The 16,104-nt window shown below is 38.8% G+C and overlaps 1 protein-coding gene and 1 long non-coding RNA gene across 8 annotated transcripts in view; one reads left to right on the forward strand and one right to left on the reverse strand.

Moving 5' to 3' along the window:
• Positions 1 to 16,104, reverse strand: part of LOC124139637 (kelch-like protein 5) — a 195,268-nt gene that overhangs the window by 30,001 nt on the left and 149,163 nt on the right. The window lies entirely within an intron of this gene.
• Positions 1,832 to 6,326, forward strand: LOC124139638. Its single transcript, XR_006861804.2, has 3 exons — positions 1,832 to 2,243; positions 4,828 to 5,047; positions 5,737 to 6,326. It is a non-coding gene; the product is annotated as an uncharacterized LOC124139638 (long non-coding RNA).

The following is a 16,104-nucleotide window of genomic DNA, read 5'->3' on the forward strand; positions in this document are numbered from 1 at the left end:
CCGTACCTTTCTTTTTTCAGCACATCTTTTGGCAGCCTGATTAGTCTACACTCACCTCAGTAAAAGCCGGTGAAATACTCAAATGTCTAACTTCTTTGATAGGCGTTAATGATTTGTAATGAATAGTCTCAGGGATCTCAACACCATTATCATCCAGTAATTGAGAGAGCAGGGAAAACACAACTTTGAGCAATATTCCATCAATGGGGCTGGGGACACCAAGAATAGGCTTCACACATTGTACCCATGAGGGATCAAACTCAAGTTTTCAGCTTGACAGGTGAATTCTTCAACCATGAGGCCACCCACTGCCAATCACTCAGATAAAGCTGCTATTCGTTCTACTATAACTGGGTGATGGGGCAGCCTAGTGGTTAAAGACGTCACCAGAGCATGCTGTTGTAGATGTTCAGAAAGAAAGGGGGCAGTCGGGTAGCCTAGTGGTTAAAGTGTTCGCTCGTCACGCCGAAGACCCGGGTTCAATTCCCCACATGGGTACAATGTGAGAAGCCCATTTCTGGTGTACCCCGCTGTGATGTTGCTGTAATATTGCTAAAACTCACACACTCTACTGTAACAATTACTGTTGAAACAATAATCCAAAATATTGTTTCCACATAAGACCACTACTGGGTAACCTAATTTTGGAAAAATAACCATGTCATACCGGGGTACATCTTTTTGGCCAAAGAAACAGAAACTGGCACAAAAAAAATCTGGAAATGGTAGCATGTTAGTATTTCTTCTTTGAGAGGCATTTAGAAGTTTTGAACCTACACCGAAACATAGCTCCAGATTGTAATAAAGAAGTTGTTCATCCATAAATCTTATCCTTACTTATTATGTTAGTATTTATTTTGCAGGACAGGTCCCTCTCACAAATTAAAGTCCAGCCATAACTGATTTTTCAGTCTTGGCCCATAACAGCCATGTGAAAAGAACAAGGTCTAAAAGCGGGAGACAAATGAGAAATGAGCAATGGTGTAAAGGGCGATGTTTGGCAACAGTTTCAAGACTAACGGGCAGAAGTGGGCACCTAGACAAACTGCTTCTGCCAGTCCGGGCACTAATGTCTCGTGCTTGTTTGTACAAGGTCTGACAGCCTGTTACATGATCCAGTGTAGGTGATGGACCCAAACGCTCAGGGTCAGGTAATATATTGTACCATACAGTAGTCTCAGGGGAGGACGGAGATATACACTGTATCACCATACACTAGCATTCTGGGCCAAACACATCAAGTCGACCTGCCTAAATGTCTTGGCATTATTTACAGTATATTATATACACTGTTGTAAATGAACTGCATCATCCGTAGCTGATCTCACTAGACCATGAATTTGTTTTCTTGACTCGGGCATCAGACTAGTGGCCAAATGTACAGGCCAAGGTTCAATTGTGTACAAAAAATTTATCAGTGAAGTGGACATTTTTCCAGGATCAATATTGATGATTATTTAATCCTTAATTTATCAAAGTGAAGACTCTGTGCCTTTTTGAGTTCATTTTCCCCTTCTGTTTAACAAGATTCAAATATTCATTCCTGTGCGGAACTAAATACTTTCAAACATGCAAAATTAAACATGTTTTCAATTTTAAAGAATATTGAACTTGAAAAATATAATTCAACTGCAGTTTAGTTTCATGCATTCACCATGCACGTTCACTACTGACAAGACTACAAAAACCTTCTACAAAATTAGCGGGGAGATGCAGGAATATCTGTTCTTTAATGTAGCTAAAACATTTGCACCTAAACAAATGTTGTGGTTTTTTCTATTATCAGTGTTTCCATTTGCTGTGATCCCACTCTGAAAGCCCGTGACAATGCCCAACTTTGTACTGATCGGAATGCATCAACATGGCTCAGTCAGCAACACAAACACGCCTACTGATAACTTTCAACTTGTGAACAGTATAATGTTTTTGTTTGAGGGTCAACATTACCAAAGTGAACTCACCCGACCTGGACTCGACACACTAATGTTTATACACAGCTAACCATCTCCAGCTTGAAAGTTTCACAAACAATAATGGCTGGGATTCTCAGGCAGCTTTAAAGTAACATCTTTGATGCTTTGGCAGGAGGAATGACACAAAGAATGGGAGTTTGGCATTTACCAGATCCGATCATCATTCCCTACAGCTACACTGTATCGGCCTGGGGTCAGACCAGTCAGCAGGAGTTACACACACACCACACTGACAGTCTTCCAGGACAATGCTGAGTCTACCACGCAGTAGTAAGTAGTATTTCAGGTGGAGCAAGTGAACCTGCCAAATCTGAGTGAGTGAGTGAGTATGGTTTTACGCCCCTTTTAGCAATATTCCAGCAATATTATGGAAGGGGACACCAGAAATGGGCTTCACATACTGTTCCCATGTCTGGAACCGAACCCAGGTCTTCGGTGTGACGAGCTAACGCTTTAACCACTAGGCTACCCGACCACCCCATCCAAGTCTGATCTGGTGGGATTTAATGCCGCTAATAACAGTATTCCAGTTATATCATGGCATTTTGGAGGTACAATAGATGAAGTCCTACGATTGCCTTATTCTTGACAGATCTGGTGGATCAAGAAACCTATGACAAGGTACCATCTGATCCGGGTATGAGGGGATACTAGGTCAGCCAGGCTGGTTCCCTATGCCTGCAGTGAATTTTAGAGTTTTCTTTCCCATTAATGAATTTATCCATCAGACTTCAGATAAAAGACACTACAGCATACTGACACATATTGCTGTACTTAAGTCACAAGTACATACAGCCTTCAACACTAGTTTTCTAGCCTGAGCCTACTAAATTGTGCTGAGGACAAGAAAAAATTATATGACTGTAGTCCTTCACTAATAGCATCTGAAGGCTGTAATAGACCAGGTCTCAGTGGTTCAATTTTTCCACAAACCGGAACTAAATAAAACTGCCAGAAAATGTAAACATATTAAACGTTCTTGTCTTGTTCAAGCAGGATTAGCTGCAAACAAAATAAGGCTAACACTACTCCTGTGGACTAGTCTGTAAAAAATCAAATTTCTATGGCTGGAATAAAATTGGAATGTAGAACTGTGAGCTATAGCTTTGTGCCAATGCATGGTATATGTACCGCAGGTATAGTCTGTCTTACAGACCCTGATACAAATATATATCAAATACAGCCCATGCAAGTCTATAATGTTTGGCAAGTCTAGATCACTGCAGTATCTGAAAATGAAGAGAGTCACTGGGCTCCTTTTTATTATATTTTTATTAAGATAACTGAACAACTGTTTTTTTATGTACGATATGTTCATTTCAGAGACTAGATGTTAGTCTACCGCAGGTACTACAGCAACACATAGCTAGCACAACATGCCGAGATCAAGTTCCTGCTCTTTCTGACCTGGGGAATGCTGGCACCAACCCTGTGTTGTGACATGCATCCATGATCAGTTCCTAGCATCTGCCAAAACACGTTTGTTGAGGGTTATCCCATTTTTTGTGCAGATTGTTTCAATATCCTCTTTCTCTCATCAGTTGAAGGTCATTAGTAGGACAAGACACAAATAGTCTTCAATTCAAACACAAATATTTGCCCACATGGAATTATTGAGGAAATACAAAAAACGTTCCACATTTTTACAGGGAACATGCTTTTGTCAACACTCACTGACAAAAAAAAGGTTCAAACACTAAGAATCAACTTTCAAAACTTTTGTCACATACTTTTTGTGGCTAGTATTTCAAAACAACACATGCTTAGATCAGACCTGAGGAATGCATTAAGAAGGATCATATCTTGGTCCAAAACTAAATTAAATAGACATTTCCAGTCAAAATATGATTTGCATCATTAACCATTATGAGCAACATCAAACAATGACGCCAAAGAATATGATTTTAATGATATGAGGCTGCAGACATGATGACGTGTTCCCCAGTTGCACCTTCAGCCAAGGAGTATCAAGTAAGCAAGTGAAGGAGTGATGGCATATACAACAGTAACATATTTTCAAGACCTGTGTTACATTGATGGCAACTGCAGCAATATCATACAGGGTCCAGAGGATGGGCTTCATGTATTGTCCACATGTAGGGAATCCTAAAAACAATTCAGGGCACCATGCAGATGCCTTCACCACTTTGCCACCAATACACTCATCTTAGTGTGGGCATCTTTCAAAGACAATCTGGTTGGTGTATTGCATGTATCCATCATGTAGATGCATCATTTCTGGCAAATGTGTCACAACTGAGGTTCACAATTGTTAACTTACAAAATTCAGCTTCTCACATAACATGCGAGTTCAGTTAGGATTGGCTGTATTTTCAATTGGATGACATACAATGTTGTATGAACCACAAGGTTTACTGCTCAATACTTTAAAGGAGGCATCTACAAGGAGAAAATGGCTGACAAATCATAGTAAATAATCAAGGAACTGACTTTGATTCACTCATCTTACAGCTGACCCGAAAGAAAGCACAAGAAGCTGATTCCTTAACAGAAAGAAGAGCTTCTAATAAGGCTAATGAAGGCAGAAAATCTAGACTGCCAAGAGAAAATTTAAAAAATCCTTTCTTGAACCAGAACCCATTTGTCCCCTGACTGCATAGCGAAGAGTTTATTATCAACCGTCCTGAAATTACCCCATGATTCAGGCCTATTTCCTCCTTCACCCAACAGTCATGGATCCTGACCTTTAGCAATAGATCTGCATCAATATTTAGCTTTCTAGGATAACTGGTGAGTCGATCTGGATGCTTCCAACATCCTGCCTCCCACCTGTCTCTCAGTGTTTATTGATATGTCATCCAGATATCTCATCATCCTTTCAATGTTATTACAGGCAAAGGACTCCCCATCCCACCAACGTAGAAAGGACTTCTCCTGCAATCATACACATCATTGCAACTTGTCCAGACAGTCCTTGGAAGATCCTGGGTCATTAGATGTAATTCTGATTATTAATGCCTGCAGTGTTTCAGACAACAAGAAGATAGTAGGAGATGAGTGTGGTTTTATACTTAATGTTGTCACAGCAGCTGGAATGTAGGCTTGTGATCAGAGTGAGTCAATGTTGTTTTGTGCCACGGTGACTATACTATAGCTGTCATAGAAGTGTGTGGACAATCAGCTACAGTTGATGGCATGAGACATGATCCAAGCTGTCAAATTAGCCAGTCACACATTTTCCATTTTAGCTCTTACAACTCCTACTTGACACTTGAGCAAATCTACTCCAGAATCCACAATATAACTGATATATAGCTATGGGGATAACTGATATATACCCATGGGATAGCTGATATATACCCATGGGGATGACTGATATATACCCATGGCAATAACTGATATATACCCATGGGAACAATTGATATACATCCATGGGGATAACAGATATATACCCATGGGACTAACAGATACATCCTGGCATGGCATGGATTAATTGCTCACTGGGCTAAGGTGTTGCATCCCATATAGCCATGCCAGGAATTACTTAACATAGGTTTGAATCCCTCTTGAGGATCCATGGTTTGTCACCACCATACCTTTCACTATTCAAGGATATTAAACAGTGATGCTCAATGCTAACACTGCTAGTAAAAACAGCACGCAACTTCTATTGTCCTCCGAAGATTTTTTTAAACTTAGATATTTGAACTTTCTCGGTGTTCATCATAATGCTGATTAAATATGGATTTCATGAAACAAATACCTTTTAAGAACTTAATTCTCTTACATTTCTGACAAGCAGGTTCATCAAAATCTTGTGCAGCTATTAAGCATGAAGAAACACGTTCGATCCAACCCTGACATTTCCAGATCAAGTCTCCCTCAGTTCCTGCTGTGGAAATTACTTTATTAAAGGCTGATGAACAAATCGGAGAGATTCAATGGATGCTGATCAGCTGTTCAACAGCTGACAAAACCTGTCGATTTGGATTTACAGGAGTGTGAGATGCATGTCAAGCTCCCCATCATGAGGGCAGTCACCAGGGCTAGACTAGCTGAGCAAGCCAGGGCTACCAGACTCAGACAGGAATCATGTGCTCAGACTCTGTCACAAGTGGAATTCTGCACTGATCAATTGGAGACAGCACTTGTTTCCCCAAGCTTAACAATAATCATACCTAGGAAGTAGCAGGATTTCAGGCCCCTTCCTTCTCCTCACATTTGTGGGTGGACCATTTTGATGATATATGGTATTCATATGGCATATGCATTCATATGCATTTGTTTCCATGTCTATCATTTCAAACAATAAATACCCCTTCATAATCAACCGTTGACATTTTATGTATAATAATATCATCAAATATGTAATATTGATTGTTTGTTTTTGTATTTACAGGAATGTAAATTATGTATGTCTGTATATATGTATATATGAATCATAATGTTTTGTCTTTTAAAATTGCATCTGTCCCGTAATGGAACGTTTCTGCAATAAATATTATCGATCTTATCTTATGGCATTCATTTTAATAGTTTGTTTTTCTTCCTTGTTGAATTTAAACCTCAAGGTAACAAAAAATCAGAACAAAAAGATGGAGAGTTTGGTGTGAACTGTGTCTGTGTGCTTAATGTTGGAGGAAAGCCTAAAGTAAATGCTGGACTTAAACGTTTACCACTTTAGTAAAACCCATGAGCACGGGTATGGTGCTGACAAACCAAGTAATATATTCAGGGAGAATCTGGGATTCAAACCCATGATTTGGCATGACAAAGGGCCACAACTCCGTACACCGAACTGCATGCCTTAAATGACAGGGCCACCTGTGAAGGGTCCCCTAAAAGGATTGAAGAAAATGAACATATATAATTGTCTAGAAGATTCAAAGATCCCAATACTTATCTTACAACTGACAATATCTTTATTAATGCAGTTCCCTGGTCACTCCAGCAATGATGTGTGCATTTCTTCCCCAGATCCAAGTTTAGACTCAGCCCGGAAAATTAACATTGTGTGCATGAGCAGTACTCATCTGTCTGACAGCTGTGCCATACGACATAAAAAGATCAATTTAATTAAACTGTTCATGCTATCTAAGCCCCATCTAGATCTATTCCTACTCAAGGAGACATCTGATCTGTGGTCAATTAGTCTGTCACAGAAGAGGCTATGCAAAGCAGAGTCTTAATGGCGGTAATGAGAACCATCTTCTCCAGCCGTCACCCTCTGCATCATCATCACACAAAATAGCAACACTTTCAATCAAATTGTTTTTTCCCTCCCCGAACATGTGATATGTTTTCACAACTGCAGAGGAAGGCAATATGTATTGCTTTAAGTTTAATTCTAGCTGCCGTGAACACGGGGCTAATGAGGAAGAGAAAACGGCAACAGGTTCAAGTTTATTGAAGGGAACAGAAAAGGAGCAAGGAGTTGACTTCTGGATAGTTTTCATCTGTTTAAAGAGGCTGGGTGAGAAAGCATGGGATTCTATGCAGTGCAGTAATATTGCCCGTCACTTCTTTCATTGCACCAGGTTTGATTTGTTTAACAACAGACTCAGCAATAAGCCAGCTATATTACAGCTATATTGATGGTAAATAATCAAGTCTGGCCCAGAAAATACAGTGACTGATATCATGAGCATCAACTCTAACCTGGATCTTCACAGGCCCACTGGTCTAGTGTGAGGCAGGTCAGTGATTGGTCAATCTCTTAAGGTCTATCCAATCATGTACAATGACAAACTAAATAAGCCAGACAAATCTTGAGATTAAACGTGTCAATTGTGATGTCACAAGCAAGTGATGTCACATCAAACATTATGACATAATGGATGGATTCTTTACGTTTTGTTTGTTTGTTTATTTGCTGTTGTTTAATGCTGCACTCAGCAATATTCCAGGTATATGATGGCGGTCTGTAATTAATCAAGTCTGGACCAGACAATTAAATAATTGATTTCATGAGCATCGATCCATGCAATTGGGATACAATGACATGCATCAACCAAGTCAACGAGCCTTACCAACCGATTCTGTCGCCTCTAATGACAAGCATGGTCGCCTTCAATGAGTCATGATAATATGAGTTACACTTGTCTAGAGCAATGTGTACAGAATTTTGAATAATGATCCCAAACCAAAGGTACAAGTAATGCAGATTTTTTTTCACTGAATATTGGTGGACAGTTTGTTTTACAGACTCTGAAAAAAATATATCAAATACAGCCCATGCAAGTCAATAATGTTTGGCAAGTCTAGATTTCTGCAGTATCAGGATGAAGAGAGTCTCTGGGCTCCTTTTTATTAAATTTTCATTAAGATAATTTAACATCTATTTTTTTTCTGTACGATGCGTTCATTTCAGAGACAAGATGTTAGTCTATGGTGGACACTAATTTATCCAATGGACATAGCAAGTTTGTACTGACATTACGATGTCATATCTTGTTAACAGACAGTTAGGTTACAAGATGGCAGCTGGCCAGTCAGGTAGCTAGGTCCCATCTTCCCCGGAGGTCACCAGCCTGAGATATCTTCTCAATCAGCAACATGGCCCCTGCTCCACAAAGAGATCTATCGCCACAACTATCATAAATACTTAAACTAGTCACATCTCAGATCACTTTATCCTTACACTGGTAGGATTAACAAATAATGGAATACTTCCGGGTATCCTCACTGAAATATCTAATCTCTATTCACAGATAACTTTTTCTCCCTTCTGCACTAAAAGTTCTCTCAGGAGAGAGAAAATATAACATGGTTTCAATTACATGGTTTCAAAATTCAAGGGTCATGCAGTACACAATTATTATTTTTATCAACAAAAATAGCAATAAATTGCACTGAAATGCAGGATAAAGAAAAATAATAGCATGATTTAACAATAATATTGAGATCAGATGCAAAAAAGAGTCAAACATAGCAACTAGACCATAATTTGTGTTCATTTTTAAGGATTTAACTAGACCTGCTCTGGGTCCTATATCTGGCCCAAAGTCTGCATCAAATGTCAGTAAAAATTCCTAATTCATTATAAATATATAAAACAAAGTTCAGGTCTTTGTAGTGGTAACCCGTATTTCACTGGTAACAGGACCAATAAAGAGAAAGAGATTTTAAAGCTTAGTTCTATATTATCATTACAATGAATGCAATTCAAAATACAATGTTAAAATACCTCTAAATAGCAACAAATAAAAATTTAAACAAAATCCCAATTTTGAACAAAATAACAAAAATAATTCCTAATTTGTCTGCAGGGGCACTCAGTTTAAAATCCTACATACCGGTAAATCCCCACATCTCTACTGGTTGAACAGCACATTTTAAACTCATTTTGTCTCCAAATTCTTTTAATGCCAGTTTTAAGTACGTGCATTTAATGAGAGTTAAGTTACAGATGAGTTGATTATGATGAAAGCACTTGCTAGCCCAGTCGGAGGTCCTGGCCCAATGTACACATGGAGATAGGTCAAGCACCACAGTGGCCTACACTCAGTCTAACGCCTATCAGGTTACCTGAAGTAATTAAAGTCCAGGAAACAGCCCTTTTGACTCTAAACAGGTGATCTGCTTCAAAGCAGCAGAGATCCTGTTCATAGAAATTACTCTGTAGATTGAGGCATAAGATATAAGCCAGACATTTAATATGAGAGGAAGGCTTCCTCTGGATTAAGACAGCTTTTACTCTCTGCTGGTATAGTTAATACTTGGGTTGAAATGATACACCGGTGCATCGAGAATTTTCATGCGATGATACGATACACGATATCCTTTTTTCTGTATCGATACAAGACGGCACACTTGTTAAAAGTATTTACTTACTACTCGTTTATAATCTTATGACACCCATAATTTTTGTCAGACAAATATCATGAAATGTTTTGTAATTAGGGTTTAAAGTTCACTACTAAAAATAGCAGACAAACCAAGGATTCACGATCAAACCAAGGATTCACAATCATCAAACCAAGGATTCACGATCATCAAACCAAGGATTCACAATCATCAAACCAAGTATTCACGATCATCAAACCAAGGATTCACAATCATCAAACCATGGATTCACGATCATCAAACCAAGGATTCACAATCATCAAACCAAGGATTCACAATCATCAAACCAAGGTTTCGCAATCATCAAACCATGGGTTCACAATCATCAAACCATGGATTCATGATCATCAAACCAAGGATTCACGATCATCAAACCAAGGATTCACGATCATCAAATCAAGGATTCACGATCATCAAACCAAGGATTCACGATCATCAAACCAAGGATTCACAATCATCAAACCATGGATTCACGATCATCAAACCAAGTATTCACGATCATCAAACCAAGGATTCACGATCATCAAACCAAGGATTCACGATCATCAAACCAAGGATTCACGATCATCAAACCATGGATTTACAATCATCAGATACTGATATGGCTAAGGAACGCACCTCTGCACATCGACTTGCAGCATCTTGGCTGACTGTGCCACCTGTGCACCAGACTTGAGGCACTAGTGTTCTTATCACCCAGATCACCATGAGTGAAGTATAAAATGAACGACCTATTTCAATTATGCCATCTTAGATACAAGATCATGTTTCTGCTGACAAAGTTTGAGAATGGCTGCTAGTGGTAATAAATATGAAGGAAGGGAACATCATTTGACACTCCTGGCACAAAAGATAACACTGAGAGGGAGATCTCTTGATACAGAAAGGGCATTTTCACAAAGTCAAAGGAATATGGAGGGTCATAAATGCATAAATGCCAGGGGAGAGAAATCAAAGAAGAAACATTCAGCCAAGCAGAACATATTTCCATAGACAGGTTACAGCAATTGCTCTTGTGTACAGACTACTGTTTTTTACACTGAAAAAGTAAATGACATATTTTTCACAGAATCATTACAAAAGACTAATAGTTTCCGCTTAGCATTATCATTACCAGAAAGAACTGTTACCCCTGTGTCTTAAGGAGCTCTCAAATCAGTTACCAGAATCAATTGAGCAAATTGTTTTACATCTTCCCGAGGCAAGAGAGTTAACTGACTATAAAAGCCAATGGAGTTACATTTTGGTTGGACTAATAAGTCTGAACTAAAATCGCACAACAAAATCTAAATCCGGTTTGTAAACTGTCATGGAGATTTCGTTCAATTGCAGGATTTTCAAAGCACGTGCACCGCCAACGCGTCAACAGATATTTGCTAAATCTTTTCATGTTTTTAATAAATATGCTCACGTGATTTAATGCACTTCACGATGTAAGACCCGTTTTATCACAATATAGATCATTATTATTGATCTGATCGTCTTGAGTGGGCGCCGCCATGTTGTTTGAAGCAAATGCAAGTGATACGAGAGGTAGAATCTGATTGGACCACAGGAGAGGCATAGAAGGGACATAACTTGTAATAGCCACTGGAGGGGCTACGATCGAGCCCAGGAATTCCAGCATAGTTAGGCAAGGGTGGGAACTGGACTTTTAAAGTCAGTTAACTCTCTTGCCTCGGGAAGATGATTGTTTTACTGCGACAAGTCCGTAAACTAAGCTGGGGTCTCTGAGCAAAGAAATCAACAACCTTGAGGAACATGCAGTGATCACGTTTTTGTGTGGATGTTTGTTTGTTTGTTGATAAACGCCATACTCTGCAATATTCCAGCTATATGACATCGGTCTGTATATAATCGAGTCTGGACCAGACAATCCGGTGATAGATATCATGAGCATCGATCCATGCAATTGGGATGCGATGACATGCATCAACCAATTCAGCAAGCCTGACCACCCGATGCTGTTAGTAGCCTCTTACGACAAGCATGGGTTGCCGAAGACCAATTCTAAACCTGGTTGTGTGGTTGCACCCCTATGACATCATGTAACGTCCACAACAAAATATGTCTATGTAATGCCCTTCCTTCTGTATGAGACCCAGAACTTATCAATCATCCTCGTGTATTATTCAAAGCCTAGATGAACCATGTGGATTTTACCAGAAGAAAATAAACACACAACCATTCAAGACTGTAAGTTCAGGGCCAAACATAATTGAATTATCAAAGTCAAACAGAAATTCGCATCGATCTTATGAAATAATGTCCTTTTGAATGTTTTGAAGCGAAAGTAATAACATTATAAAAGTTCAACTAACTCAATACGGATTCCACAAAGGGCATTGTCACAAACATGGATCATTAGAGATACTGCTTGCCTTTCAACTACCATAATGTGCAGACACCGGTAATAGTGCAACTAATATTGATTATGCAATGATCTGTGTGGACTCTAGTAGAGATTTGAATTATTGAGGGAGGCTTTCTTCAGGTGAAGGGATGGAGAGAGATTAATCATCTCATCCTGAAATATTTACAGGTGTTGACAGGGGGGGGGGGGGGGGGGATTTCTTTGTTTGACAAGTTACTACTTGACACAACCTGTGATGTTTCTGCTGCAGGGGAAGGTGTTAACATGGCACAGTAAACACTTACGTAATGTCACCATCGCTCCAAACACTTCTTCCATCCAGGTGTGCTATTGTCAAGGATCATCATATCAAACAGAGTATTTGCATCAGCCGACCATGAGACAGAGCACACTCATAGACTTGACACGGTCATAGGTTTTATCGTTTTATGAAGTGAAAGAGGATTGTAGTAAAGCAAATATTAGCAAATGAATTCTTACTGATGTAGAAATAGCATAGACTTCCTCATAGTCTTCATGGGGATTGTGGATTAGAGTGAGTGAGAATGGTTTTACGCCGCTATTAGCAATATTCCAGCAATATCATGGCGGGGGACACCAGAAATGGGCTTTACAAATTGTACCCATGTCGGGAATTGAACCCAGGTCTTCGGCGTGACAAGTGAACGCTTTAACCACTAGGCTACCCGACCGCCCCTTGTGGGTTAGAATTGGTCCCTCATAAAACTATGGAAGAGGTGACTTAATGGATTGGGTGGTCAGGCTCGTGTCCTCAAGGGATGGTTAGCTGCTCACAGTATCAATCACTGGATTGTCTTGTCCAGTCTTGATTAATGATGCTGCCATCATTAGCTGGAATATTGCTGAGTGCTGGGTTACATAACAAAGAAATTGAAGATTCAAAGAGATGTCATACCCATCACTTTCTAACTTTAGTGAAGAAAACAATCATAAGAGAAGAATATTATGACACAATATTGCAGGAGATGCTACAACCCTAGTTGTAGACCTAGACCAATGCGCTCTATGTTGGATGTTGTCATTTCACTAAATTACTCCAAAAGAGTCAGTCATGATCCATAAAAAATGTCTTCATAAACCTTACAGATTCTTGAAAGGTAGAAATTCAAGATCTACAGGGCTGTAGCTTTAACCAGAGCTCCAGATAAGCTGCGTATCTGCATAAAATACGCATCACAAATGCAGAAATACGCAGTAAAATAAAATCCAAGCGTATCAAATACGCAACGAACATTACAGATACGCTACAAAAATAAAGCTTGTGCGTATCATCAAAATAGTGTGAAGTAACCCTGTGTATTCGATTAGCAAATCAGCAACTTATTTTGAAATTATAAACGGGCCTTCCGTCAACCTTGCCAAACTCCACGATGACAGTTACATCATGATCATTTGCCATCACACTTTCTTGTGGAAGTATCATGGTATGTTTGAGTCCTATAAAACTCTCGAACCCACACGACACCAGTTTGCAGGGACTAGATGAATAGTGTTTTTAAATATTTAACTTAAATACCCACATGTGTAAAAACTAGTGGGTAACAGAAATTTGAATACCCAGATAGAATTACTAATACCCAATGATTTTAAAATGCATGGGTAAAATACCCACAACACCAAAAGCTTATCTGGAGCTCTGTTTAACACACTTAAATTCATATTTGGCTTCATATTCAGTCTTCCTTTATCTCCTTGAGTGCACATCAAACAAAATCTGTCTTGTAAGATGCGAGTACAAAGAACAGCAGACCATCATTATCATTTCCTTCGATATAACATTCTAAAAAAACAATGCTAGGCAACACAAAAGGATTGTGCTATACGAACACAGAGAAAAAAACAGCTGTCACATGACTTCAGCGTTGTTGCATGTTCCTTTGAAAAATGTTAGTAGTGTGATTAACACACACTACAGAACAAAGTCTAGAGACATCAAAGCAGGCCGTCTCTGCCACAGCTCAGCACAGATAGACTGTCCTTGTTCCAGATTATAAACTCGCTCGTGAATTAGATAATCTGTGTCCATTACATTCCCTAGGGCAGATGTCACAGACCGGCATATGCCAAGATGCACTACACGATTCCTCACAACTTCCATTGTCCCAATCAGTTTGACAGACAAATAGACAATTCTATTCCAATTTTTTTGAAATCTCTGAACTAAAACCCAGGATGAACATCATCTTAGAACTGTATGAGCTCCACTTACTTGAAGTCAAAAGGATCAAACGAAAATTCTGGAAAAGAAACTGTTTTCCCGATAGAGGGATGATTAAATGGAAAGGATAAATAAAACGCTGGCATTTTGAGATAAATGTCAGATAACACGTAATTGCTTACCAGGATATATTTTGCCTTTTTTTGTTATTTATATACGGATTGTCAGCATAACATCAATAAACAGAGGTATTTATAAAAATGAAATTCATATGTATCATATTAATAGCTTTTAGCAAAAAGGAAACAAATAAAAAAATAAATACCATATTCGACGTAATAAGCGCCCAGGGCGCTCTCAAAATTAGTTGAAAGTTGAATGAGTTGAAAGATAAATTTCGTGGTTTATGCTGAAAGCCGAAATGTTATGTACGACAGATATATTTATCCAGAATTTAATTGCCCATGATTAAGGGTGCATATAACACACCAGTGCGTATTATACGCGAATAAATAAGTCTTGAGTACATTGATCAATCGGAAGGGGTGCCAATTGGGATTGTTCACTAACCAATATATTAGCAAAATTCGCCGTGGGCGCTTATTAGAGCGGGGCGCTTATTACGTAGAATACGGTATATCTCCAACATAGATCCCCTATCTTCCTGTGTTTCCATTGATGCAGCCAGCTGTGCTGGGAGGTGCGCCAATGGGAGCTAACTACTTCTGTTACTTCAAATACGCCTGAATATTTGAAAGAAAGCTTTTATATTCATACACTTTGTTGAGGATAGTCCTGCATTACTGAATAAACATGCATAATTCATTGCATCTACTATTGAATAATTCTCCAATTTCAACTCGAATACACCTGTAATCACCTGCCCTCTACCTCATCTTGATAAGGTCATGCTAACATGGGTTTTCACCAAAAATAATAGGTTTTCATAGCTGGCGTGTAAACACTTTTTCTAATGGACTGGGGTATCAGGTTACACACGAGATAGGGCTCCTTTCATACACGACCATCACAAGACCTGTGATGAGGCACATAAAGGCACAAAAATAAATCATGTCCCAAGAATGAAAACGCAAATTAAAAAAAATATCAAATTAAGTCAAACATGCAATTTGAAGGTACCTGTTGTGAAAGTTGAAATGAGTCAGGCTCGTGATGCACGATTGTCTCCAAAGAACATAAATTAAAAAAAATATTTATTTTTTTAAAAAATTCAGACGAACATGGAATCAAAATGTTCCTGTGAAAGTTGAAGTGAGTCATGGGATTTAGCGACAATTAATGTATCACCCTTCTATTTGTTATAAGGCCATAATAATGTATTGATTTCCATCTTCCTCGCTACCAAACACCCTGCCACAACATCTCATTGTCCCCAAGTACAAATGAACACAATTACTGCCTTTCTCTAATTCATTAAATACACCATGTCGTCCTACAACATTCATACTGGCGAATAACCTCGGCCTTGAACACTTTGTTGAAAAAAATAAATTTAAAAATAAAAAAACAAAAACAAAAAACAACAATAATAAAAATCCCCCTCTCACATTTTTTTTATATGTTGTCAAAATTCAATTTCATTGTGGCCTTATGGAGATGATTATGACCCAAGTCCTTCTTTTCCTCTACTGTATGTCTCAATGTCAATGCATTCACTTATCAATTTGGTCAGTGATGACACCAGACTTGTCTGGGGACTTTACGAACAATTAGGACTTTGCTCATCCAGAAACGTCACCACAATAACCTCT

This window comes from Haliotis rufescens, unplaced genomic scaffold, assembly GCF_023055435.1.
Source record: "Haliotis rufescens isolate VD_foot unplaced genomic scaffold, xgHalRufe1.0.p SCAF_7, whole genome shotgun sequence".
In the NCBI taxonomy this organism is placed as follows: Eukaryota; Metazoa; Mollusca; class Gastropoda; order Lepetellida; family Haliotidae; genus Haliotis; species Haliotis rufescens.